Source organism: Protopterus annectens, chromosome 2.part0 (genome assembly GCF_019279795.1).
Source record: "Protopterus annectens isolate FY-2018-M chromosome 2.part0, PAN1.0, whole genome shotgun sequence".
Taxonomy (NCBI): Eukaryota; Metazoa; Chordata; order Ceratodontiformes; family Protopteridae; genus Protopterus; species Protopterus annectens.
The window spans coordinates 84,427,960-84,455,433 of record NC_056728.1 but is presented as its reverse complement, the minus strand read 5'-3'; the positions used below and the strand labels follow the sequence as shown (position 1 = coordinate 84,455,433).

The following is a 27,474-nucleotide window of genomic DNA, read 5'->3' as shown; positions in this document are numbered from 1 at the left end:
AATATATATATATATCGTGTATATATATATATATATATATATAGTGTGAATATATATATATATATATATATATATATATATATATATTGTAAATATATAAGTATATATATATGTATATGTATATATATATATATATATATATATAGCTATATAGAGTGTTTCTCTAGAAGTTCTTGTATTGTATTTATCTTCAACTCCTGAGTGAGTTCTTATTAGATATATATATATATATATATATATATATGTGTGTGTGTGTATATATATATATATATATATATATATAGTTTTTTTTTTTAATTGCTTTGATGTTTACTACTCAGAGCCATGCTTCTGTCCATGCATTACCAGCACAGCTCTCAACCTTCCATCTCTAAAATGAGGAACACTGGCCCTCATAATAAGGTACAAATGGTTAAAATGCGGAACACATACTAATGGGTGACTAAAATCTTCAACTAGTAAGGTCATGTGATGGTTAAAATATGCTGGTTGTACTTGTCAGAAAGATATTTAACAAATTATTATGAACCATTTCTATTAACCATGGAGATCATTTAAATAATTCCTAACACTGTACGTGTGACAGGCCTTTCTAAGTGGAACTTTGAGGAACACGAACTTTTTAAGACGCCAAATGAGGTACTTTCCTCGTATTGAGGTACACTCACTTGAGATGAATGATGATCTGTACCCACAGAACTGGTTGCCGACCGCTTAGGATGAACTGGCACCGCTGTGTTCTAGAGGCTGGCTGGCAAACGTAAAGCTGTTTTGCAATAGATAGAGAAAGAGCTCTGATAAAATCCAGTCCTATTGTCAGCGCACTTCTGAACCACTAAGCTTCAAAAGGTGTCCACCTGAAACTAAAAAGAAAAAAAACACGACCAAGCAAATACCGGGTCTTACTTCTTAGTCGCTACTTTATTAACACATTTAACGCAAACGTGAAGGGCAGTATAAAAAGGGGGTGGGGGGTGCTTCTGCCACCCTTATCCACATCTTCGTGGACTTGAGACACCAATCTGTTTAAAACTGGCAAGCAAAACATCATACAGCATTGACTAAAGCTGGAGTTCAGAAAGCGGTCAGTGTATTGACCTGTAGGAAGTGCTCGTTGTTATAATAGCCGGTGTCCGGTTTCATTCTTGCTTCTAAACTTCAGCATAAATGAAGCTATGGTTATTATGGCGCAAGTCTTTCTTGTGTGTGAGTGGCGTACTGTCCGGTGTCTGAATAACTAGAGGGTATCATTAACCCGAAGACAGAAATCCCGGCGCATCATTTGTAAACCACTCCCTCTCTAACATCCTAGAGTACAACTGCACTCATATAACACCTACCTAAAACATAAGGTCAGTAACGAATTCATTAAACTTGTTTCATCTTGGTACCTCTCTGTTGCTAGTTTGAGGAAGCCCAGCCCATCTGGAGCAGCAAATGGTTGAACTCAGCAGGGGAGCAAAGCTGGAAGGCTGCAACCGGAGTCTCTGGAGCAACGCAACAGACGAGAGCTGCAAGAGCAACACTTTTCTTAGCAGCACTGCAAACCACTTTTGGGGCTGTCTGTCCAAAGAATTTCACTTTCAGCACTTCACGTCTGCTGGAAGTCAAGAAGCAGCTGCTGTTTTTCCGATGCTACTTTTAGAGCAAAACTTTTTATGCGCACTGCACCCCAAGTTGGAATAATGGTGTCTGAAAGTGCCAAGGCTCGCCAGCTGGGTGTCCCTGCAACCCTGGGTTCAGCAGATTACTGGTCAAAGAAAGCCTACAAAAACTAAAGGTGCGTCTGGTTTGGAATTGCTAGGAACGGTTAAAGGGAATCGCAAAGTTGTGGACTTCTTGACAACAGTGCTGCTTTGAATAGCAGGAGCTGCAGCGTATCTCCATTTCTGAATGATTTCATGATTTAGTCGCACATTTCTTGAGTCTTATGAGACTCTTGAAGTACATAGGTTGCAGGTTTCGCTGAATCTGGAGAGATTTCTTGAGGGAGAGAGGTCGCACCCACTGATCGGATTGCTGCAAGTCTGCAGATGGTTACATCACTTTAAAGCCAGGTAACAATTCCATTTGTCAGACATTCAGTTTTTCCACGACTTGCTTTCATTCTCTTTTTGCATGCATTAGGTTAGTCCATGCATTATTTACGAGTGTGAGTTGAGCAAACAATATTAAATACTGTCAGGGGTGTAAGCGCATCTCCGAAATGGGATCATGACCTTTGCACGTTTTATTATGGCAATGCACATTCAAGAGACTTACTAGCAGTCCCAAAGTTTCTGTACTTTCAGAAGGCGGGGACACTGATGATTGATGAGATAACAAGGCCCTTCAGTGCTCATCTTTCTAGTGGGGGAGGGTTTGTATTACACACCTGACAGCTATCAAATCTAATGGGTTTAGGCGATAGTTACACTGAAGTATATGTTTTGCTGGATGATACAGCAGTTGTTTTTAAAAGGATTGATTTACATTTATATTGCAGTTTGCATTTTGACACGTTAGGATTAGAAGACTTTTGAGTCAGACATGCACATTGGAGGGGATTCACATATTTCATGGTGTGTACTGGGGGAGGTGGCTGTACTATCAGGTTTTAAAGAAAACCGTTTGCTTAGGTCTTTCTGTAATAGTTTCCTACTTTTTTTTGGTGGGGGGGGGGGGGGCTAACTCCCTTTCCTTCGAATTACATTCCTTGAAACAGCAGGTGGTGTGTAGTCTAAACTTTATTACAATTTTTAAAGGACTGACTGTTTTCAAACAGATGTATCCTTTTAGTGTTTGAGGACACCGTAGGAGTTCTAATATCGTACTTTAAGCAAGTTTTTCTAAGCCTTTTGTGAAAATCGCTGATACACATGCAATGGAATTCCAACAATCTACTGAGCGCAACTTGATCCATCTGTGATTAAGTTTTCTGAAACCTGTCCTGAATGGAGTTGGGCGCCGATGTGATTAAGGGTTTGCAGGGCAAGAGGTCCCCAGTGATTTATTGTGCTGGGGTGAGGGCGGGCATCAGTCCCCTTATTTAAACCAGCTCTTAGTCCCCCCCACCCCCCCCCGTTACACATTTCACTTTGTAGTGAATAAAAAAAATAAAGACCGAGAGAGAGAAAGAAACACACAATCAGGGTCTTGTACCAGACTATGTCCTTAAGCACCCCTGAGCTAACCGTAATGTATATTTGGTAGCTACAAAACAGCGAAACCTGCACTTTTCAGAAATTATATCACGATATGTATCAGAATGATTAAATGTTAAATTGCACTATTTTGAGATCCTGTAATTTAATTAAACCCTTACACTCTACTTAATATGTTGTCGACTTTTATTATGCCATCTCAAGTAGCATGCACCATTTTAACAGAATATCTACACCTTCTAAAATCCTAACTTTCTGAAAAAAAGTTTTATATGGCAAATGTCGATTTACTACATAACTGCAGAAGAAATAAAAACAAATCAATTAAGCAGACTTTCTGGACTTTATAAATGTCATAAAAGCACATCCTTTCCAGGAAAATAAGTGTTACAGTCTGGTTAAGCAGACGAGGGACTCTTGCCAAAAACTATGTAAATACTACAGGAAATCCAAAATATACAATGACAAAAAACAGTGAAATGGGTTGATTTATAAGTTTGAAGACATTGCAGACACATTACAGACTTTGGGTTTGCTTCATTTAATTCCTGGTACTCGTTAACAAGTTCTCTACTGTGACACTTTTTAATTTTCGGCTATTTGTGGTTTATGTATTAAGATTCACAGTTCCTCTGCAATAGCTAATTTTTGCTTTCACTTTTTCAAGAAATATTAGGTGCCTAAGATTTGTTTTACATTAATAAGGTCACGTTGTATGTATGTATGTATGCAGGTATAAAACACGTTTGTTTCCTTTGCTTTTAATATTAGCAGTATTCTAAGTATTGCCAATCAAAGTAAATCATGTGTGATTTAATTTATTTGAGACAAAGTCACAACAGTCCTAATAGTTTTTTTTTTTTTTTTTTTTTTTGCTTTCCGTGACAAAAGACAGGCACTGAAATGCCATCACATCTATATCCTTCTTTACTGGATATGCTTTAGATATTTTGTGATCTAGTGCAGTTACAGTTTATCAATACAAATAAATACTTCTGAAATACGTGCGGAACAGCTTTAGAGATGGCCATTTGCCGACCCCCACCACGCAAGCTTCTACCGCTGATTGTGTTACCGTTGTGCTCATCCACAACTTGTTTGTCTGCACAACCCAGCCTCTAACGATGTTAATTAACCTTTATAAGTGGTTGTTATGTCATTCATGGCTCCCACTATCCATGTCGCAGGTGCGCAGTCATTGCCTTTCTGTTAAGTATCGCCTACCTAACATTTTCGTGCTATTTTTATGGATACAACTATATCTTTTTTATGTAGTTGACAGCTAGGAGAATAATTAGGGGCAGCCAGTATATATACCTCCATAAAGTACAAAAGCTGCAAGGAGTTAGGGTTACCACCTTTTCAAATGCCCAAAGTGGGACATTTTTGGTACAAACGTCAGATTTTGCAGGGCGAAACATACGACCAGTACAAAGGACAAAACTTCAATGTTTTGTCTAAATAAAGCTTATTCTTGAATCATTTTAGTTGCTTATTCTGTTTCTTATAACATTTAGGCGTTTCAGGTACAAAATAACTGTTTTATGCAACTATTACATAAAATATAGGAAATAATTTTGTCCTAAAATCTCAGGACATTTGCAATTTTTACAATTTTTTTGCAAGACACAACTGCCCAGAGAGGGACTGTCCCTCGCAAAGTGGGACAGGTGGTAACCCTAACAAGGAGTACCTGCATTTAAATAGTCAGCAACTAAGCAGGTTATGTTTTACTAGTAGGTAGTCTTGAAAGAGGTAGGGGGGGACCTAGGGTCATATTGTAGTTAATCAAACACATACTGTAGTGCTGAAAAAGACCATTGTGCTTAGTGTTGCCACCTTTTCAAATGCCTAAAGTGGGACACTTTTTTTAGAAATGTGAGATTTTGCAGGACAAAACATACCGGTGGTCAGTGCAAAGGACAGAACTTTACTTTTTTGTCAAAATGAAAGCTTATTTTTGTAGCATTTGAGTTATTTATGGTATTCCATATAATATTTATGTGTTCCAGATACAAAATAACTGTATTATGCAGCTATTAAAGAAAACTTAAGAAATATATTTTGTCTTAAAATCTCAGGACATTTGGCATTTTTTAAGTTTGCAGGACGCAACTGTCAAAAGTGGGACAGTTTCCCACAAAGAAGGACAGGTAGTAACCCTAATTGTGTTTTGTCTTCTGAAGTTCAGGTGGTGGTTGAAGGAGGGAATACAGAAGACCAAGTGGTAGACAAACTGTTGCAGCTTTGTTCCTGATCAGCCGTACAAGATAACTGGAAAATGTAATAATCCTTTAAAGCTTAGAAGAAGAACAAATATTTATTTATACCATGTTTCAGATAGTTTCCCCATGTTAACTAGGTGCCCCACTTGCAGAAAGCAGGCTGTCATTTTTATTGGAAATTAGTTGATTTGACCCATGTTAACAAGTTATCCTGTTGAGCACAGGAGTATCCAACAGTAGGAATAAAGGTGTTAAAACTGTTATGCAAAATGATAATATTCTATGATTGTGTATAAATGCAGTTGGGTCATGTGTAATGAAGGTTGTCTCAAGGGTATAGATGAGAAATATTTTTTCCTGACCATCTTTCACACACTCTGGATTTTTGAAGCACATAATGTTTAGAACCGTCTAAACTGGGGTCTGCATTGTAAAGTTGTACAACACCTGTTTATCTGATGGGACTGCATCTGTAATATAGCCTTTTATAGTTATAAGTGGCAGCTGTTGAAAAGAAATGTGCCCCTTCCCTGAAGTATGTAGGGGCAGCATTTTGAGGGATGTGTACATTTTTTTAAATAACAGGTAAGGGGTAGGGGTAATGGTGTGAGGTCTGAGTACAAAATACAAATTTCTGGCTATGACCATGAGCTGTTGTGCCCTGAGTTATACCTGTATATGTTACAGGTAGAAGGGCACTCACAACATGCACCCATGTTCACAAAGCAGAACATTTATTCAGTTTCTTAAAGAAGGTAGTGATGCAAAAAGTAAGGTTCTTGACTTTTGCTGATGTTACTCAGTGTTACAAAACCCTGGTTTAATGGATACTTTGCTATGCTCTTTGTGTTACAAATGAATGCCTGCACCACATAAACCTAAGTAAACGAATGGACTGTTTTCTGTGTTTACTTTTGCATTACATTTAATTATGTATTATGAGCTGAAATGAAGCCTTTTTATTGACTCTCTGCTTCAGTTTATGAAGTTCACAGAGTGAATGCGAAAAGTTTACACTGGTTCCATTCTGCAGGCCATCTGTTTGCATTGCAGGATGAAAAATACACTCAGCACTCCGAGCTTTTTGTGCCTTTTAATTGGTGCTTTGGTTGTGTTCTGAGGTTGTAGTTCACAGAGCTTTGGATGTTTATATAATTTTGGGATATAAGCTAGACATATTTTACTTTTTGTTAAAGGCTGCTGGTGGAAAAGAAATGACCTACGAGGGTCTTAATAGAATAGGGTTGTGTGTTTGTATATGTGTGAATGGGTGTTTGTAAGTATTTGTACCTGTGTGCATGTGAAGAATGTTGTTTATGGAGCATTTGTGGAGCATGCAAATTATTTGTACCTCTGTAGGTGTACATGTATGTAATGGTGTTTGCTTGTATGTAGAGCATTTGTGGACCATGCAAATTTTTGGCCTCTGTAGGGGTATGTGTGTGTGAGTTTGTGTATGTAGCATGCATTTATGCTCATTTGTATAAGTGTTTGTGTACACTATTGTAGTAACTGTCAACATAAAGAGTCTGTGTCTGTTTTATGTGTGTGCATACATGCTTGTGGTACATTTGTGTAAAGTGTTACAATAATTGCTGGAAAGCTAATTTGTGCAAGTTGGATGCTTGCAGTATCACCTGTAACATAGAAATATGTTTTTTTTTCAAATACCAGCTGATTTTCAGTGTTGCCTTGTGCTGTGTTTACAACTGATTGGCTTTTTGTCTTAAAATCTGATTTTTTTTTTACATATATTAAGGGCAAAAATGTAGTCAGTGTCACATAACCATACATTTGTAGAATGGCATGTCCAGTATGTCAAAACAATTTTTAATGGAATGCTAAACTATGCTTAATGATCTTATGTTGGTTTGCAACAGCACATAAGTAGGATGAACATACATTTTAACAGCCATTAAGATTAATTCATATGTTGCTTTTGTTGTATTTTATTTATTTTTATTTAATACACCCCTCTATATTACCACATAGGAGTCCAAGCTGTGCAGACACGAGTTAATGTTTAATCGATGGCTACTGAAGGAGTAAAGCGAATAACTTTTTGAGTTTTTCTTTAGAAGCTCTAATTGTTCAGAAGCATTTGCGCATTTAGCAAGTAATTAAGACAGGTCTGTTTGAAAGGGAGCAAACTAAACATACCTGTTGCATTTTATATTCAAAGATGCATTTTGTAGTGACATTGGTTCAGTGTGCTGTGCGAAACTGGGTATCATTTGATGCTAGTGTCCTCTAACATAGAGCATGGCCTAGTTTTTCACACCTTTTTGTGGAAAAATAAAGCAAAACATATGATGAAATTAAGCAGTGGTTATAAACTGATACTTGTAATGTTACTGCTTGTGGCACAGATATATTTTGAAAGGTCACTATAGTGGTAAATGACAGAGCACTTTTAAAAGCATATTGTGAAATACTGTCACTGGAAGTTTCTGAGGAGAAATGTATGAACTCCTACTGATGCTTAACAATGTGAATGTACATTTCTCTTCCTGTTATAACCCTGCTTTTTATCTATTACTTTCATTTAGGACCTTGAGGTACTGCTTTTAATGCCATATTTCTATTTGACAAGCATCTTGCACACTGCATTACTGATGGAGCAAGGAGTAACTCTGATGTCCTAAGTACCATTCACTGCGTGCCTCATGTTGCATAAAAGAAACAGATTTTATCTGAATGTATTACTGTTTTAGCAAGGGAAGCAAAATAGGTTGGTGGGAAGCAGGGCAGAAATGCCGAGGGCCGTATCTGAACTATTAGCATAAGAAAAAAAAAGTTTAATGCATTTACAATTGTAAAGAACGGAAGGTTCCAGCAGTCAGGCAAAAGAAAGTGAATGACTCAAAAAGAAATGATGGCCTATTCAAACTCTTCAGCAGTCTAAAGCCTTGGCCATTTGCCTTTGAAATCTATAACCGGGACGTCACTTTCATCTCTCCAGTACCTTTCTCCTGTGGTTTTCACACATCCATTTTTGTCAAGGTTTACTGAACATTTTTTTTTTCTTTATTACATTTCTTTGGAAAATTTAGTGAATCAAACTTAGCAAAGAAGCATTTTGTTTTATTAAAAGTCTGAATGAAAGTAGTAATGTAGAAACCTTTTTTTAGACTTGTAAAATAACACAATACCAGTTGTGTTCTAATTCACCACCTCCCCCTGAGCTGCAATTAGCTGGCAAGCTAGGCATTTGCATGCAGTTATTCCCTTCTAAAATGTATTTTGGGAATAAGGCCTTGAACTGTACTCTCACTCTGCATTTATTTTGTTTACTTAAAACTACTGAAAGCAAATTGCTGTCAATGACCAGTAAATTGACGATAACTTGAATTCCCATTGTAGGTCCACAGTTTATTAATTTAACAATGTCTGTTTAGTCTGCTGTCAGCCCGCACTACATTTTTTTAGGTTGTCACTGTTTATAAAATACAATACAACATACTTTGTATTTCCAGTAATATAGCTGGTGTAATCTAGTTAGCTTTATTATCCATTGCTGGAAAAAAATAATTCTTCATGAGCAGTTGAATAATGTACCACTAAAGGTAAATCAAACCTTTGAAGCTATAACTGCATGCGTTGTCAGTATTATTCATGTCACATCTGTGCCTTCATGCCGTGTTGTCCTACCACTGTTTTTATGATGTAAATGATTTGTCTTCATAATTCACAACTTTAGTTTGCTACTTCTATTCTGATTTTTGCAATGCATTGTTTAAAAACAGCTGCAGGAGACGTCATTTGCTATATTACATTTCTAGATTGTGCTTGAAGCCTATAATTACATGGATTTTTCAGTATTATTATTATTTTTTTTTTTGTTTCTTCTTGTTGCTGACATCCCGTTCTATTGAATAACTGTGGCATCTTCTCTTGAAAAGCACTATCCTTAACTTGTCCTACCGATTTTGTCTAGAAGGTTGACTTTTTTATTTATTTATTTATTTTTTTTTTTTTAATCACAATGTTATTAGAAAGAAACATTTTAAGATAATGTAGTTGCATATGTAGAATAAAAAGGGAAATGCAGTTGCTTATCCTTAAAATCAGACTAACTATCAGGGATAACTCTTCACACCCTCCTGTAGCATTCACAGTGCTCTGATGAAAGAACAACAAGCCTTTCTCACAGTTAAAGTTCTTTTTCACTTATTACTTGTATTTACCACAATACTTTTCTAGTATTGTCTTAGCTGTTTATTGAGTTACCTTACTTGTATGCTGGATATGCCTTATGTGTATGCTGGGAGAAAACTTCACTGAGATAAATACAGTGCACATACTTTTATTTTAAAACTACTTGTGTTGTATTAATGTTGAAACATAATAGCAACTGATTATGACTGTTACTATGCTGAAAAACTTGGATCAATTATATATTTTCATAGTCTTCATGGTCCGTAGGACAAAAAAAAAGAGAGAGAGAGAGTTAGCTGAGATAGCACTGATGTGAGATTTTAGTTGGGAAGCAGATATTTTTTATTGTTTTCCTAACTAACAATTTTTAAACTAGTGGCATTCCCATATACACCATAGTTTAAGCGCACTGCTTTCTCACAGAATGACAACCCAATGAACTTTAAAGAAAAAAGATATCCTACTGAACTTTTTAATTGCACTTGGCAACTTTAGGTGTGTGTGTGTGTGTGTGTGTGTGTGTGTGTATGTGTGTGTGTGTGTGTGTGTGCTTTCCCTTTTTAAGGTTAGTTGACCTTTTGACCTTAGGAGTGCACTGTAGTCTATGATTCTGTTCATTTTATTTGTGAATGCTTCTGCTTCTGTTTGCTGCTTTGCATAAATTGTAATATAGGAACATGTGTACTTTGTGAACATGTGATGGTATGTAAGTATAGCTGCATGCTCATGTTTGCCTGTGTACATTCATATTTGCATTTTATTTTATTCAGTTGTTAATAAGGTCGGCACCGAAGTTGCAAATTTCTTTCTACAGGCAGCAACACATCACTATTGCCTGGGTAATGGGTTTCTCAAAGTTAAGAAAAGAGTATATAAAGACTGAGGGAATTAAACCCAGGGCTACAAGGTGATGCACATTAGCAGCTCCTAACCTTAATTGTCAGTGTTTTGCAGACAGTTTTTGTGTCCTGCTGTCATTATTGAATTTAGTAGTGCTGCTACCCGACGGGCTACTACTTTTGCTTCACTTACTTACCACTTGCATTTTAAGTAGTTTTAAGTATTATCATTTCACTTGCATGGCTTATATATGAAACTACACATTCTAATTGCTAGTATGTGTACATCTTTTTTTTTTGTCCAAGTCTCCATCTGAAGAAATTATGTGGAAATCAAGCCACATAAAACTAAAGCAAATCAATATGAATATATATTGCTGCCACAGTGCATTCTGTAACACCAGGGTGACATGGAATCAAGCTGAATTCCTATGGTTTATGAATGCCATGAAGCTGGTTTTAATGAAATTATGAATAAGGTAGCTTTGTGACTAAATATCTGACTCCTTACACACACACACACACACACACACACACACACACACACACACACACACACACACACACACACACACACATATCAGAATTAATTTTACCTTTGCCTTGTGTAGGGCTTTTCAAAGGAATATCCTCTGTTGTTAATGAATGGAGTATGCCCTTTTCCAGAAAGAAATATACATCAAAAAGTAGTAACTGAAACCCAAAGCAGATTTCTTAAAATTCTTACAAAAATAATGTCTTGTCTTCTACTGATGACATACTGCATTTCCTGCCATTTTTATAAGCACTTTAAGATTGAGTCCCCCTGATTAATGCTTCCGCAGAGCTAGAAGAGTACATCAAATTCCAACGGTCATGATAGCCTCTTTCATAGTTCTACTTAGCAATGACTCTTTGTATGGCAGACAATGCAATAAGTCAGCACAGATCTTCAAGCGTTGTCTATGTCGAACTGTAAGGGCCTGTGAAGTATACTTGTGTTAAGTTGAATAGATGAAAATTTAATGGCTATTTAAGCCTATGAATAGCAATGATTTTGCAGGGTGTCTCGTGCTGACAAGAACCATACTTGACATCAAAAAGCAAAGAGCTTGTGAAGTGATACTCTGATATAGACTAAAAGGAATGCATTTTCTTGGCTGTCCATTGTCCAAAGGTTAAAAAAAATCTTGGTATCTCTTGCAAAAAGCATTGCATTTTTTGAACACTGTTCTTAGCCTGGCTTTGTAACTCGGGCCACAGATTAACACAGTGAGTTTGTAGTACTGAAAGTTACAAATTAGACCTTTTGGTGTAGATGTTCAAATTAGAACATTCAGGCTTTGCAAATGAATACTTGCTGTTCATTAGCCCTATTATCAGAAAGGAAAGGACAAAAAAAAAAACATTGGCAAGTCCAATTTTCCTAAGATAACTACAGTATACTGCAAGTATGGAGTAGTTGTTTTTCATTATTGAAAGTGTTTTTATTTTTTTTTTTTTTTGTTTTTCTATTAATTCTGCTAAGTATAACATTTTTTACAATGTTTCCTGAGCTTGCTTTGCATGAGTAGCATGTGTGTCTCTTATCTTTGAGGACAATTTGTTTAATAGTGTAGTGTTTTAGACAGTATCTCAGGGCAACAGGACTGGAATACAGGTAACATCGCTGATAGTTACCATAAAACTTAAAAACATATACATATTATATTGCATTTTTGTAACAAAATTAATGCTGAGATTCAAAAATTTCAAAATATGACATTTATTTTAAGAGCTAAAAACTAAAATGCTAAAAACCACGAACCAAGTAAATAAGGCACTGTAGCCAGTCGATGACACAGAATCCAGCAGACTAGTACTATTATTTATTGATTGAAGTGCTTTTCATTTGCTACTATAAGCAAACTTCTTCAGAAAACATTTTTAATTTTAAAAACATGTTTAAATAGTCACAGTTAATACTTATTAAACCAATCACCGCTCACACCGTATTAACCACTCTCAGATATCTAACCCACTTATATGTATGTGTACCACTAATACATTGACACTGGTTTGAACTATTATTAACATAGTATAATGTACTGCCAAGTAGTACAATCAAATTTAACAATTCTAACTGTAATAATCATATTGTACTAATTAGCTAGTAAAATGCATTAAATATAATGTAATAAACAAGTGTACTTAATATACTAATATACCAGCATACTAATATATTACACTCTGTACTGTGCTCTGTTAAAAAATAAATAAATATATATATATATATATATATATATATATATATATATATATATATATATATATATATATATATGAAACTATATATAACAAATCTTTCATAAAAAAAAAACCTTACACTGATGGTGCGTTCTGTCATACTTTGAAATAAATTGCTAGTGCTGACAATTGAAAGTGTTTTTTGTCAAGATCTCGTGATGGCAAGTTAAGGAAATGTTTTCCTCCATTATTTACAAACTGCAAATTAGTGTAGTGGTATTTTTATGGATGGAGGGGGGGGTATTGTCAAGGTTTCAGTAGTTTGCATCTGATATATTGAACCACAGAGTGAGGAGAAATTACTCATTTGAGATGCACTGTAGTATTTTGAAAGCACTGGATACAGAAGTACTCTTACCATAAATGTAGATGTTCGAGTGTGTTCACTGTTGCCGTCATCACTGTTGGGTTCTTCCTGCTGGCAGGCAGCCCTCGATCGGCCAGAGTCCCAAAGTCTGGGTCTGACGTCGGCTGAGGTCGCTCCTTCCCTGACGTCAGAGCACCAGGGGTATAAAGGCCACAGCCGACGGCATTTTCCTCAGTTTTTCTTGCCCCAGATGTCAGTTGCCCAAAAACAAAAGGCCAATAGCTTAGTCAGAAGAATAAGCATGCATCAAACTAGAACATAACCAAAAATCACCAGCAAATATACCTGAGAGGAAGAGTAGTGCTGAGGAAACACAGACAGTACTCATAGAAACAGCAAAAGAGGGGATAGGAGGGAGGGTAACCCAGACTGCAACAGTGAACACACTCGAACATCTACATTTATGGTAAGAGTACACAACTGTACTATGTTCATTGTGTTTCACTGTTGGGTTGAATCCCAAAGCTCAGAAAGGGTGGTCGGACATGGTACAGAAGGGGTGGCATCAAGGCGGAAGCTGCTGAAGTAGCAGCAGCTCTGGTAGAATGTGTTCTAATGTTAATAGGAACTGGTTTGCCATGATGAGAGTAACAGAACCTGATGCAGTGGGCAATCCATTTAGAAATAGTTTGTTTAGTGATTGCTTTTCCCTGTGATGTAGCAGCATAGGCTACAAACAATTGGTCAGTTTTCCTAAAAATCTTGGTCCTGTCCAGGTAAAAGCGAAGCTGCCTGTGTATGTCTAAAGAATGCAAAATTCTCTCTCCTTCATTTTGAGGATTAGGATAGAAAGTAGGTAAATGAATAGTCTGATTCAAGGCTGCTTTAGAAACCACCTTAGGCATAAAAGTGGGGTTAGTCCTCAGGGAAACCCTGTCCTGATGAAAAATAATGAGGGGTTCCACAGCTGTGAGTGCTTGTAATTCCGAAACTCTTCTGGCAGAGGTTGTCGCTAAAAGAAGAGCAGTTTTCCATGATAAAAACTTTAAATCTGTGGTAGCCGCAGGTTCAAAAGGAGGCAGAGTTAGCTTTTCCAAAACATAGTTGAGATCCCAAGCGGGAACTGGAGCTCTTCTAGGGGACCTTATATTCTTTGCCCCCCTGAGATATTGTTTTAAGTAATGGATAAGAAAAAATTGGGGGATCCGTATTGTAATGTGCAGAAATAGCCAAGGCATGTATTGATAGATGAAAAAGATAGGCCCTTGTGCAACATCTCTGTTAGGTATTGTAAAATCAGAGGAATGTTTGGAGCCGTAGTATCAAAACCCTGGGCCTGATTCCAGATGCAAAATCTTTTCCATTTTCCTGCATACAATTTCCTGGTACTGGGCCTTCTAGCTTCAAGAATTACATCCATTACCTGTTTGGTAAGAGTAGAATTGCTTATAGCCCCTGGATCCGCCAGACTGCTAGATTCAGAGTTTTGACATGGCTGTGCAGGATCTGGCCGTCTTGTTGAGACAGATGTGGAATTTGTGGTAGAATCCAGAGCGGACCCTGAGCCAAGTTCATCAGGGTTGAGTACCAGAATTGTCGAGGCCAGTTGGGAGCCAGTAGAATAATTTTTGGTTTGTCCTGTTTGATCTTCAGAAGTACCTTGGTAGAAGAGGCAATGGTGGAAAAGCATACACTGAGAGTTTTTTCCAACTGAATGAGAGGGCATCCACTTTCCATGCCCGTTTGTGGCAGGTCCTCGTGCAGAATGTTTGAAGTTGGTGGTTTTGGGGGGATGCAAAGAGATCTATGTCCGGGCACCCCCATGCCTCTGTTATCATCCTGAATATCTGAACATCCAACATCCATTCGTGTGGATCTGAGAGGTTTCTGCTTAGACTGTCTGCCAGAGAGTTGTCTTCCTGGCAGAAATTGAGCTTGTAAATCTACCTTGCAGGCCAGTGCTGTGTTCCACAAAGTCATGGTCAGTCTGCACAGGGGGTAAGAGTGGGAGCCTCCCTGCTTGTTTATGTACCACATCACTGTAGTGTTGTCTGTCTTTATCAGTAATTGCCCCGGTAGAATAAGATCCTTGAAAGCTGTCCGTGTAGAATAAGATCCTTGAAAGCTGTCAGTGCATTCTGTACAGCTAGCATTTCCTTCAAATTTATGTGCAGGTGCATTTGGTCCTCTGCCCAGGCACCCTGAAGACGTTTCCCTTGCATGTGGGCTCCCCATGCATAGTCCGAAGCATCCGTCGTTATCACTTGATTTTAAAATATTCGAACACAAATGGCAATACCAGAACTGATAAAACAAGACGGTCAACTCACCGTCCCAGCTAGGTTTAAAAAGTAGCGTGCAGGCTTACTTGACTAAGGCAAAAATGGTGTATATCCAAAGATATATTTATTGAAGACAATCCACAGTATTGGAAACTAAAATCCACGTAAACAACTGTTAAGCGCTTTCATCCGCTTATCGCAGACTTCTTCAGAACAGCTGATTGACTCACAATACAATCCTTTTAAAATCTTTTTTGGCGCCATTCTAAAGGCAAAAATTTAAAGTGCCAGTGCTTAATATAATTTGTACATATTTTAAAAAACATAATTATGAAGACAACCAGTACATCAATATATCCTAAAACTTACTAAAACCTTAAATAATAATTAATATAAATACTTTTCTAAAAAATACTAAATGAATAAAATTGCAATACCAAACTTCATACCCCATTAATGTAACTAACAAACACATACATAATTTTATGATGACATATTGCTCCTGATGGTGACTGATCAAGTCAACATTAGAAAGGGTTTAATAGAAATAAAATAATTTATACCCGGTTCCTTTGTGGCATCGGTCAACACTTGCCACATGCTTTCTTTTTTGCTTAGTATTGCTTTAAAATTGCCCCCTCTATTTGATGTAAAAACTTGATCTATTATGGCAAAACTGAAACTATGATGTTCACCTTTCTTCTCTATATGTCTATATAAAGCATTCTTGGTGTCATGTACCCTAATTCTGTAAACATGATCATAAATTATTTTCTTAAATAGTCTCTATGTTTTGCCAATATAGTAAGCAGGGCATGATGAACAACTAGCTAAATAAATAATATTCTTACTGTTACTGTTAATGTAGGTCCTATTTAAATTCTGTAATTATTCCATCACTCTCATTAATCAAATGACATTGATTACATGACAAACATTTAGTAGTAGTCTTGTTACTATTGTATCTGTCTCTTTCTGTACTCCCTAATTGTAATAACCTCCTAATGTTCAAACCCATCTTAAACACAAAACTGGGTTTTTCACCTAATATCTGTTTGATATAATCAGCTACTGTTAAGTTCTTCCAATATTTTAATACTATATTCATAATTTCATTGCATAGTCCGAAGCATCCATCGTTATCACTTGATTGGCTGGAGTGGGACAGAAAGGCTTTCCCTTTTTCTGGAGACAGGCCTTGGCCCACCAAAGAAATTCCCGCTGGAGGCAAGGCAAAATTGTGATCACTGTTTCCAAACTGTGGCAATGCTGAGACCATACACTATTGAGGTACCACTGTATTTTCCTCATATGCAGTCTTGCATATGGTATTAGCAGAATGCAGGATGCCATATAACCGAAGGCCTGCAGAATTTTTCTTGCATTTAGCTGACTCTTTGAGGCTAGGTTTTTGAAAGCGGAAGCCAGTTGCACTTTTTTGTCTGGTGTCAAGTAAGCCATCTGGGTTGTAGTGTTCAAAAGAGCACCCAGGAAAGTAATCTGTTGAGTGGGTACCAGGTTTGATTTCTTTAGGTTCACTGTAAACCCTAGACACCTGAGAAGATGCCGCACAAAAACCAGATGCTGAAGTAAAGTCTCCTTGTTGTCCGCTTGAATGAGACAATTGTCCAGATAAGGGTATATTTGAATTCCCTCCTGTCTGCATAATGCCATTACTGGTGCCAGGCACTTGGTAAAGACCCAGGGCACAGTAGATAAGCCAAAGGGCAGCGCAGAGAACTGGTAATGCTTCGAGCCCGCTTTGAATGTGAGGTACCTTCTGCATTCCTGCCTTATAGGAATATGCATGTAAGCTTCTTTCAAGTCCAAAGTCACCATCCAAGAGTTCTTGCTCAGCATAGGCAGCAGCTGCTGCAGAGTGAGCATTTTGAATTTTGGTATATCCAGAAAGGTGTTTAGTACAGAAAGGTCCAGGATTGGTCTCCGTGTTTTCCTTCCTGGGAACCAAGAAAAGTCTTGAATAAAAACCTTGCCCTATTTCTGTGTTTGGTACCAATACTATGGCCCTCATAGCCATGAGGGACTGAACTTGCTTCTGAGCCTCTGCCCATTGATGCTTTGGCAGGTCTGGCCATCCGTTCGGTTTTGGCAAGGTATGGAAATGAAACTTGTAATCCCTTAAAACTATGACCAGAGCCCATTTGTCTTGGGTTATGCGGCTCCAATTGTGATGGAAAAGAGAAATTTTTCCTCCCAAAGGTGCTTCCAGGACAGGAGCCCCTGGAGCTAATAAGGGAGAGTCATAAAGACTGTTTCCTGTAAGGTTGTGACCTATCTTCTCCACCCTTGGAAGAGGGAGCACTCCACTGCCTGGGTCTGAAAGAGGTCTGTACCTGTCCTCTCCCTCTGGAACGCCTGTATCTGCCTCTCTGGGGTCTGTCCGAGGTTGGAAAGGACCAAGGTTTAGCTGGCCAGTTCCTGCTAAATCCAGGTGGTTGCACCTGTAGAAAATCTTTAACCATCTGCATAGATTTGGCCTTGTCTTCCATTTTCTTTAATACCTCCTCGGCTTTGGCCCCAAACAAAACATTGTGCTGTAGAGGGGCATCCAACAGCTTTGCCTTAACCTGATCCGGCAAACTTTGCTCCCTTAACCAAGCATGCCTTCTAATAACTGTGCCAGTTGCTGCAGCCCTGCAAGAAGCCTCCAAAGAATTAAAACCACAGTGCAGGGTGTGTTTACCCACCTGCTCAATAGCATGCAATAAATCCTGTAACTCTATTTTCTGCACAACCAGAAACAGCTGACATCTTTTGTTTCAACACAGACAAAAGGTATTGCTGATATTTCAACATATGAAATTGACAATTCAAAGCTCTAATAGACAACGTAGCAGAAGTATAAACTTTTTTGCTCCATCTTTCCAAGGCTCTGGACTCTCTGTCAGAGGGAACAGGGTTCTTAGCAGAGGCCGCTTTAACACCCTTAGGGCCCTGAGAAATAGTTTCTGGATCAGCTGAAGGATTTTTAAAAAGGAATTTATGAGAATCCGGCTCCCTATAATACCTATCAGGTTTGACAGGAGCAGGAGGAAAGGAATCAGGAGAGAGACTCTGTAAAAACATCATCCACAATGCCCAAGACAGGGGGATAGCCAGGGGCCAATGCTGGGGGAGAAGAAGAAAATCCTTCTCTTGGATTCAGAGTATTCCTGCCCTACCCAGTGGAAATGCTCTCTCATGTCATGCAAGGTTGCCCCAAAAGAATAATCTTCAGGAGGAGAAGCTGAAGGAAGGGATTCTTCAGCATCAGAATCCTCATAAGGAGGGAAGGAATAATCCTGCTCATTGGAAGAAGCAGAAGAAATTGAAACCTGATCTGATGAATCATAATCTGGCTCTTGCCTAGGCCTTTTGTCAGGAGGGGGATGGGAACCCCTGAACATAGTCAACAGGTCTTCGGCCATTTTAAGCATCTGTCCCTGAGGTCTAGGGCCCTGAACTGAAGAGGTATGTTCTTGTTTCTTTGTCTTTGCTGGAGCCTTAGTCTTTGTCTTTGACTGTAAAACTGAAGCCATCTTTACATGAAGCTGTGTAGGCCTGAAAACCCTCTGAGAAGCCGGTGCCTGCACAGCAGCTCCGGACCCATCTGAGGGAGCATTATCCGAAGGTTCAGTCCCTTGAAATTCTGAAGGCCTCATCGGCTCCTCGTGGGAGTCGGTATAGGCAAGCGGTTCAAAAGTGACAGATGACAGGGGCTGCGAAAGCGCCTCACTGACGACCAACGAACCGGCAACTGGCTCTGGTAGAGAAATGTCATCCGTTTTGGACCTCGGAGGCCTGTCTTTATCTTTGCGCCATTTATGTGCTCCGGCCGGATAAGAATCTGATGACATATTGTAGTTTAAATCTTCTCCCAAAATAATGGAAGACAAAATCATACCTGCGCTTAATAGTGCGTTGGTTATATCTAGCACAAAACCTACAACTAGCCACGTCGTGGTCAGGGCCTAGGCAAGGGATACAGTATGAATGAAAATTCTTATGAGGTATTTGCTTCCCACAAGAAATACAATTATTAACTTTTTCTGACATCGGACTGGAGCAAGAAAAAAGTTTCCCCAATGGGGTACTTAGCTTTAAAAAGAAGTAGTCTTCAGATAAATCACCAAAAGTGAAAAGGAGTCGACCGACCGGCACTTGCGAACTGCTTTGCTTCGGGTACTGCGTGGCAAGAAAGACTGGGGAAAATGGCATTGGCTGAGGCCTTTATACCCCTGGCGCTCTGACGTCCAGGAAGGAGCGACCTCAGCCGACGTCGGACCCAGACTTTGGGACTCTGGCCGAGGGCTGCCTGCCAGCAGGAAGAACCCAACAGTGATGACTGCAACAGTGAAACACGATGAACATCTGAAGATGCAGTTTTTATTCAGCTCACAAGTTGTTTTGTCTAAGATTGTAAAACATGTCTTGGAAAAAGTACATAGTCTCACCAATGTCCTTGTTTAGTTTTCCCCTCATCCAAATAAAATGTTCATGTATGTTTACTGGTTGAACTTGGTGAACCATGCTGGATTTCAGGGTATTGCAACATTTCATATGTGTACGTTTTTATATTTTGGCATCTTTTCAGCACTCTTTTGTTCCTGTATAAAGTCAACTTTGGATCCAGCTAAAATTAATTTGTCACAGACTGTGTTTTCACTCTGAGCTCCAGCCTGTAATTATGTAGTCTTTCTAGAGCTTCCAACTAAGCAGTTAGAGATGCATTTTCTTCCTTGGAATCTGTCTTCAAGCATGAAGGCCCACCTCCAACTGAGACAGTATGACCGTTTCCACTAGAACTGCAGTCCTGAGCAATGTTCTTCTCCCTTGAGATAACAGCAAGCCCCCCACCCCCCCCCACCCCCAACCCCGGTGACTCCAATGACTCTGTCAGAGTCTTAGAAATACAATCCTTTTATACAATAGTAAATCATAATTTGTCTTGTTTTGAACCATTAACCAGCATGAAGGCACTTCTCATTTAGCCAATACACTGAGTTACCTGACTGCTTCTAAACAAACAGCATTATTTAAGCCCCCCAGTTGCACTAGCAATGCTTTAACACCAAAATACCTAGAAATGTTGTATTTTTTACAATGTTTGCAATATACATCATATCAGTATAAAATGTGCTACAGAAACTCCACCCAGCTCAAATGCTGGATTTTGAAGTTAAGAAGAGGAGTTGTGGAATGCAGACAACTAGTCCAACAGTAGGAAGAAAGTTGAATCCATGTTACTGCCAGCTTAGTTGACATCAACATGCCAAGGCATAATGCAGGACAAGAGGTCATAAAAGCAGTAAAACTAAGAGCATAAGTAACCTATGCAAAGACAGTGTAGTACACTGTCACTGTGTCCTGAAAACTGTTCACAACTTTTTCATTTACTGTTCTATTGGGAAAAAGATTCTAAGGATGAAGCTGCCAGGTAACAGGAAAAGATGAAGGCCTAAGATAAGGTTTATGGATGTGGTGAAAGAGGACATGCAGGTGGTTGGTGTGACAGAGCAAGATGCAGAGGACAGGAGAAATTGAAACAGTTGATCTGCTGTGGCAACCCCTAACGGGAGCAGCCGAAAGTAGAAGTTCTAGATGTGCCCATTTCGTTTGCCACCCCAAATTCTGAGAGTGAAGTCATAGTTACTAAGAGTTATGAGAGATTTTATGGGAACATCATAAATATTATTCAGTTCCTTTTGAAATTTTGTTCCCAGTCTGTCTGACACCCTAGCTGCCTTAATGTTTTATAAACATATAGGTTCTTGGGTGATTACTAGGTTATCAGCCAAAGAGCCATTTTGAGTCTAGCCAAGCTTACCCCAAATTTACAAAAAATATTAGTAACATGTCAATACCCATGGAGTTTTATGAATATTCGCACTTTCACAGCATCATAGGCTGTCATTTTTCATTCCTTTCACTGTAGTCTATATATAACCAAAAATTTTTGTAGCTTCTGTTTTTTTTCCCCTTTCTCATATTGTTCCTGCTACTGAGAGTTCAGCTCATGTAACCAATTATTCTTTTCAGGTAACAAGCTATTCACTATTCTGTTCAAAGGTAACGCTGCCATTGTTGTTAGTATCCTTTATGTACACTTCTTTTACTTCCTGTGTTTTCTGTTTCACTAGAGGTCTTGTTTCTATCATTCTTGCATTTATATTACATTTTCTGCATTTTCACTGCTTTGTTTGAAACTTTTGACTGACTTCATTCTCTACAAGCCTGCTTTCCGTATGTTACTGTACTGTTGTTTTTGTGCTTTTGGATCTCTGTAGGTATTTGAATACAGGTTCTGTCGCTGCACTATGCTCTGTCATATTTCTCCACCTAGGCCAATCTGACAAGACTTCCTTATTTCTGGATAGATGTTTTAGCACTTGTTGTTTGTTTGCTTTAAATAAAGATTCACCTGTTTGAACAGTAGGAATGGATTCCTTCCTTCCTTGACAGCATGTTTCCTATCACCGTACTGCTACAACATGCTAAAGACAATTCATATTCTTTCACCATATTGATATTGTAGATGCAATCTGTTTTCTTTTACCATTCTGCTTGGCCATATAATCTACTTCATTTATCTTTTCAAATATTTCTAATGGAACTCGTTTCTTAGCTAAAAACAAAATGTTCATGACACAAGTGCCAAGACTTTGAGTCCTGGTTTGAATTTTCTCTTTTTAACATTCCTGTTATGTACTCTTATTTCTTAACGTGTTGTCTTTTACTATAGCATCAACCACTTAAAGTCCCTTTTTAACTGCTCTTGTTTTCTTCTACCCCCTTACCCGTATGAAGTATACCTTTCATATGCTTACCATACAAGTATACCTCTAAACCTCTTGGTGCAAGAAATCTGAACAAAGCCTGACAAAAGGGGAGGGAGGGGGCAAAAATAGGGACAGATTTGAAATATTGCTCTTATAAACTTAGAAAGTTGCTAGAGCAACACGGTTTGTGATAATATACATTTTCGGAAGGATATGAAGTCTGAAACTCAATTGTGTGTCATTGTTTGATTTCAGTCTTCAGATCATCCCAGTGATTTCCCAGAAAAAACACTAATTTTATGGGGAACAAACTAAAAATATGAGGCAAAAGTCTGGGAATTCTGTGAAAACTGGACAGTTGAAGGGTATATTTACAAGTGTTCAAAGGGCACAGACCCTGTCAATGCCTGTTATAGCTGATCACAGATCTTGCCAGTTTGTATCAGTTACTTTTCTTAGCCTATTTTTTTTGTTTGAGTTTTATTAAACCATCAGTTTGGAGATGTTGAAATGACATGTTAGACTGCTTAACCTGAAAACATTGGCAGAATTGCTTCATGACAGGTATGCCTTGGATGGTAGGTATCTCTTTAGGAATACCCAGTCTACAGAATAATAGCATAAATTCTCTGGCAGTAGGCTTAACAATCCTTTTCCAAATGTCTTTGCTTTAATCGCATTACAAATGGTCACTTTTAAATACAGTGGAAAACGGTCACTTCTCCTTGTTGGAGGATGTCAGCACATCTCTCTCTCCCCCTCTCCTGTGTTGTAGGTAACTACAAATAACAGCATGGCAGTAATACACCTACTTGGCACATAATGCCATTGCTTCTCCCCACTGCTGACAGCAGATATGGTTTTCATGTGACACTGGACACAGACTACTGAAATAGAGGTTTTGTTCAGCTCACAAGTTGCTTTATCCAAGGTTGCAAAGCATGCGTTGAAAAAAAGAAATATCCACATACAGATTTCTTTAGAGTTCAAGTAAAATGTAAGTGTAATGTCAGTCTCTAGTCTAGCAAAGATGATCTTTTTGTAGGCTACAAGTGAATCTGTTCTTTGTCATTGCTTCACTACCAACTATTCTGTTTGATATATGGGGTAAAACGCAATGGCCTAGGGAGTATAAATGCCTGCCAAAACATTTTCAGTCTCCTGAGTGTAATAGTGTTATTTCCTGTAGTGTAGTGGTCTAGATAGTATGAATGCTTACCAAAACATTCTCAGTCTTTGGACCTTGTAGCATAAAGCACTGTACTCTGTATGATGTATGTGGTGGGAAAAAAATAAATAGTAATGTGATCTTAATATACTATTCAAATTCACCTGCCCAAGTTCATCATTGTTACAAGCAAGAGAAATGACATTGTTCCTGGTAATCTACTGCTTTACCCACAGTCTCACATGTATCCTGACTACCAGCAGGTAACCTTTTATTTGTAGTTCAGTTAACTTCCTCATTATCTGCAACTTCAGATAAAAAAGCAGTAAATCGAAGTTTATCACTTTAGATATATCCCCATGCATGACCGTACAATAAATAAACCTATTCCTTCTAGTGTACTGGAACATAGATGTACTTGTTCCCTAAATTAGTCAGCAAGATGTGGTGTCTTCCCACATATTTGCCCAACAGACAGTCCTAAGCTGTAGACCTATATCATTTCCCTGATAAGTATGTAACTAGCATATACCCCATCCGTATCTGCAGACAGCAATTTACTCAGCTGTGAAAGACCCTGTGAAAGGTCATATGCACACTCACACAGGGTTATTATTGGCCTGCCTGTAAGGTAAGTATGTCTCAGAGTAATTGGCAGAATGTTTTGGGAGACTAGTTAAGGTGGGGCTTTGAAGGCTTTGTTGACTCATGAAAGCTAGCAAATTACCAAGAAAATATTTCTGCAAACTCAGACATTCTAACCTTACTGAATGTATCTGTAACTCTTTCTCAGATGACCTCCTTATTGAGAACGTTTGTTTTTGTCATTCTCCCTCCCTTGATCATTTGCTTCATACATGAACCTACTGACTGTACCAGTTTCAAGTTAGGTGGTGCTTTTGGGTACAGATTCCTTATCAAGATAAGGCTTGACAAAACATCTTCTGAGAATGGAGTAATCAATTGCATTTCAGTTATTCACTCTGTTGATCAGCACACAATTTGATGGAGTGAGTGACACCTATATATCTGTCTATCTACCAGTATATACATACATAGAAATAGATAGATTTATGGCTGTACTCACTTTATTTGAGTAGCCCATACGTCAGCTGTAAAAGATCGACAAACTGAACGTTGACACCTTACCACACACGTGCCCAGACAGAACCTCGGTGTATGCAGTTTTCAAACAAAAGCAAAAATAAACTTTTTTTTTTTTTTGCAATGAGGCATGCCCCCCTGCACCCTCACACTCTCTGCTTATTGTATATACTAACTCTGAGGTCACACAATCTGTAGGGAAAGGGAATATTTCCTTACCCAGGGATTGTCAGTCTGTGCGCCTGTTGACCATCTGCTTATATCGACGAAATATGGTCAATTAAACAGATGTCAACAATCTTGTATTTAGTCAAAACACAGGGCATCCATACTTATTTTAGTATAATCTGTCAGGTATGAAAATGTATGATTTATGTTACTTGAATTATGCAAGCAAGTTTTGGAACACTCTTCTATTTCGATTATAGTGCTTCTTAACGAGTTATTCATTTCAGTATGCATTAAACAAGTACCGTATACCCGACATACATCTCTGGAGTAACATAAACATTATATGATTTTGTTTTTATGCTTCTTTAACCAATTACATTCCAATTGTTATCTTTAGATTGTATTACCCAAATATTTTGTAGTAAGTAAATACACACTGTGTTAACTAGATCTGTTTCAACTTTGCGTACACTGCCAAATTTTTATAAACTGTTAGCTTTGTATTTATCATTTTAATGTACTCCTAGTCAATGATGTGTCTTGTACATATATATTTATTTATACCTAATCATGCATTTTACATAGTTTTTTTTGTCTGTTCTCCCCAAGAGTCAGCTAAAATAGAACCTTCCCAAATGGACATTTCTAATCAATAATTACATTAAATTAATTTATGAATTTATTAATTCATTCCCTTGATGTTACTTCCTCTCGGTTGTTTTTATTCTTAGGTTCATAGGATGACACTAGGCTATTGGCCCGGAGGCCCTTGTAAGCCTAGCCAAGAATTTCGCCCACGTTCCCAAAAAGCCAGTACCTTAATTTTATTTACTTCATTTTCTTGGCATGATAAGAGTCTACAGAGCCTGTGGCTTCCTTTTATGATAATTCACCACTGACATTTAAACTGATTAGAATACATTTAGCAAGCATGTCAGGAATTTTCTTCTCCTTGGAAGGGACTCAGTCAGCGATGATGGAGAATGCTTGAAAATGAGGACTGCACTTAGATGTTCTATCTCATTTCCATTCAAATAAGATAACTGGATCACAGTGGTTGTTAAAAGTAAATATGCATTTATGGTCTGAAAAAAATACAGCAAAATGTACTTGCTGCATTTTTGTCAGAGGAATAATAATTTTGAGCTGACAAACAATAAGGGAGAAGTCTGTATCAGATAAAACCTGTCAGTAATTATATAAGTTGCAGCACAGATGAGCCTAGAAGGTTGCTTTCTTGATCTCGTTAGTCTAACAATTATTGTGGGAATTGCAAGCCAGATCTGAAATGCAATGGTGTGAGCATTGGTGTAATGGTTGAGGTGTTTACCTCACAGTCACAAGGTACAGATCTTGATTCTCACTTTTGAAAGGTAAGTGTCTCAGCTTAAAATAGCTCATAATGGCAGATAGCGTAGTACTTGGCTATGAACTTATGGGTGCAGTATGATTGTAAAAGTGCAAGAGAATGAGATGACAGAGGAAGGGGGGAGAGGTCAGCATTCAGGTGACTCCATGGTACAGAAGGATAAAACCATGACTACAATTCAGGCAACATGGATTTGAATACTTACTGGAAAATGTAGGGCCTGGCTGAGGAAAGGGAGGTATGATCAGGCAAATGCTTTCATACTTCACCCAGAGGAAGGGTACAGGATGCACTCCTTGGAGCCACATGCAGTCTGTTGAGCTCTTCATTGGTTACTGGGGATGGGGAAGTTTACTTGCTCACAGAGGTGATAGGATTCTAGAAGATAAGATCACTTTTGGTGGTAGGTGACTATTGCCTTAACCCCCTCTCCAATTGCAAGTCAGCTCAGAATCCAAAAAAATCCCTTATGGCTGCCCAGGTAATAACCCTGAAGGGTGAGCTCTATTGCATGAGCACCTGGAAACCGGGACCAAATGGACGGAGGTTCTCACCCTATAATGGACAGAGCATGGTTGGTACAGTTGACGTACACCCAGAAGGCATGAGGGCAAAATTTCAGAGTCTGGCTTGGGAGATAAATATCAGAAATGTCAGTGGGAAGAAAAATGGATAACTTAACTGCTTTATAGCAGGTTGAGCAACATGCAAGATAGTAAGATTTGCATTTTTGTTGGCATCCAAATACAAATATACAAAACATGTACAATTACAGATTTCTGTCTACTTTCCTTTAAAACTTGCTTCTCATTTTTCTCACTATAATGAGAGAGAAAATGTAAGATACTTACTTTCTACCAGGAATGTATATTTAACAAAGTAACAATTAAAGTTTCTAGCATTACTTGGGAGAGCATTTTGTAAACAAGTCTGCAAATTTGTCTTAACGTATGATGTCTCAAATAGTTGTACAGCATACATTTGGCTATGGCATGTGCTAGGTCTTCCAATGAATGCTTGTTAAAAGTGGAAAAATCTTCTTTTGCAACTTTACTACACCTCTTAAAATGTACATTACTTCCTTAGAAATCAAATGTATACCTCATATAGATATTTAGTTGAGACTTATTTTCTGATATCTACATTATTTTTCTCACTTAAGACCTCAGAATAGCATGTGTAATAACTTGTTGCCTTTATTTTCTATTTCTCATTTTGGTACTAATAACTCCTAATACTTATGTAGGGTACTTAACTCTAGTTTAATTGTGTTTTCCTATCTAGATATTTTTCCATACATCCAAAACTGTGTACATTATGAATCCTGCTACTGTTCTTTACTACTGAACTGTTTTTTATACAAACCCATTTCTCCTACAAAAATTTGTGTTACCTCCTCCTTTCTCCTTCCATGTTATCCTTACCTCCTTCAGTGGCCTTTGTATATCAGCCAGCTTCTTCTCTCTTGGAATAGCAAATTCGTATCTTAAGTATGTTGCTGGAAATGATGGTGGTAATCTTAAAGCATGCCTTAATATTCTAAATATTGGGTTCATCAGCTCTAAGCAATCCCCCCTCATATTACATTTCAACAGCATAAGAGAGTGTTGCCTTTCATTCATTTTATCAGTAGGATAATTATGGACTGTCCTCAAGCTGCACCT

At 38.1% G+C, this 27,474-nt stretch overlaps 1 protein-coding gene across 1 annotated transcript in view; it reads left to right on the top strand.

Annotated features, from left to right (window-relative positions):
• The first annotated feature begins 1,096 nt into the window (after positions 1 to 1,096).
• GLI2 (GLI family zinc finger 2) overlaps positions 1,097 to 27,474 on the top strand; it is a 1,134,260-nt gene continuing 1,107,882 nt past the window's right edge. The window contains exon 1 of the mRNA XM_044060570.1: positions 1,097 to 2,057. The gene's annotated coding sequence lies outside the window, so the exon portion shown is untranslated. The remainder of the gene's footprint in view (positions 2,058 to 27,474) is intronic.